Source organism: Geospiza fortis, unplaced genomic scaffold (genome assembly GCF_000277835.1).
Source record: "Geospiza fortis unplaced genomic scaffold, GeoFor_1.0 scaffold40, whole genome shotgun sequence".
NCBI classification, from domain to species: domain Eukaryota; kingdom Metazoa; phylum Chordata; class Aves; order Passeriformes; family Thraupidae; genus Geospiza; species Geospiza fortis.
In genome coordinates this window covers 30,392,966-30,394,975 of record NW_005054297.1, presented here as the reverse complement: position 1 = coordinate 30,394,975, position 2,010 = coordinate 30,392,966, and positions in this window count along the sequence as shown.

Genomic DNA, 2,010 nt, shown 5'->3' with positions numbered 1-2,010 from the left:
CCTTGGCCCTCTGATTCACCCAGACCTACCTTGTTTTCACATACCAGCAATGCCTCTGGAACTGAGCGGTTATCAGAAGACAATGAATCACCTAAAACATCTGCTAACTCATTCTGTAGGAGCTCATCTTACTCATAGCACAAATTCCAACTCTCAGCTGCTCTGAAAATTTTTTACCCACAATATATGCAGCCACTCCCAGTCACATTTTTGCCATCTCAATGAGGGACACAGACCCACATAGCTAGAAGACAAGGTCAGCAGCTGCACATCTCACAGAGGGACCAAGGATTTCCTTTCCACTCAGGAAGAGACTGGTACCTATCCCTGATGCTTGTTTTTAGGTTTTTTTTCCAGTGGTAGAGGTTCCTTCTGGTTCTGAGTTTTTTTGCTATAACACCAGACAGAGAATTCCACTTGGTGGCTGGTGCCTCTAGTGCAATAATGTGCCAGCAGGCTTGTCTTAGCAGGGCTGACCTTTCAGAGAGATGTTCAACTTGATGTCAGATGCAGCTGCAAAGCCAAACAAGATCCAGTTCTGATCATGCTTTTTTTTCTACCTTTGCTGGATTGGCTCCTAGACTGCTCCGTAAATCATTGTCCAGTGATAAAATACCAAGGGGGGCTGGGTTTGTCTGATGCTACTCTTGAGAACTCAGATTTTATCTCAGTAAACATAGCCCCTGGGACCTGATGATCTTAAAGGTCTTTTTCAACCTAAACAATTCTATGATTCTATGGCCTTTATGTACCTTGGGTATTCTTGGGTAGGAATGTTATTGTGGGCCCTGGATGAGGCACAACAGTACTATCAAATGGTTCTGTTCCAAGAAATAGGAAGATTTCATCTTGGTTTGTAGCATAACCATGTAGGAACCCTGTGTGTGTTTCAGGGGGAAGATCTGTTCAGTATTGCTGTACCTTCTTGTACCTCTATGTTCCCTTGGACTGTATCCTTAGCCATCACACCCTCTGTGCCAGGAAGCCTGTAAGGCATTACAGACCTCAGGTCTCAAGTGGCTTTTTTGTAGGTAGGCAACATTCAACCAGTTCATTCTGTCACCTCATGTGGGTATTGTCCCTCCCCTCTGTGGCTGTCCTGTGGCATAAGTGTGTTCTCCTGTGAGGGGTTATTGCTTCACTCCATCACAGAATGGCTGGAGGTGGAAGGGACCTCTGGAGGTCACCTAGTCCAATTGCCTTTGTCAAGCACAGCCACCCAGAGAAGGCTGTCCAGGGCAATGCCCAGTCAGCTTTGGAATACCTGCAAGGATGGAAATCCCACAGACTCTCTCTAGACAACTGTACCAGTGCTCAGTCACCCTTATAACAAAGCTGCCTTCTGGATGGTCAGCCTCCATCTTGTATGAGAATTTAGATGGAGTCTGTGCAACTTCTCTGGGCAATCAGTGCTGGTGATTAGTCATTCTCACAATAAAAAAGTATTTCCTGGTGTTCAGACAGAACCTCCTCAGTTTGTGCCCATTGCCTCCAGTCCTGTCACCAGGCACCACGGAAGGGAGCCTGGCTTCACCTTCTTTGCCCCCTCCCTTCAGGTATTTACATAGATGAATAAGATCCCGTCTGAGTCTTCCCTTCTCCAGTCTGAACAATCCAATTTCTCACAGTCTTTCCTCACAGGGAAAATGTTCCAGTCCCTTCATCATCTTCACGCCATGTCTCTCTTGTAATGTGGAGCCCAGAGCAGAAACAATACACCCAGAGTGGCCTCACCAGTGCTGAGCAGAGGCAAGGATTACCTCCCTCCACCCGCTGGCAAAATTCCTCCCAGTGCAGCCCAGGACACTTGGCCTTTTCTGCAAGGGTGCACTGCTGGCTCATGTTCAACTTGGTGTCCACCAGATCCCTGAGGCCCTTTCTGACAAGCTGCCTTCCAAATGGGTGGTCCACAGGGTGTACTGATGCCTGGCACTATTTCCTTCCAGATGCATTTACTTTCCACTTTGTTGAACTTCGTGAAGTCACTGAAGTTCATTTGCTGTCAACTCT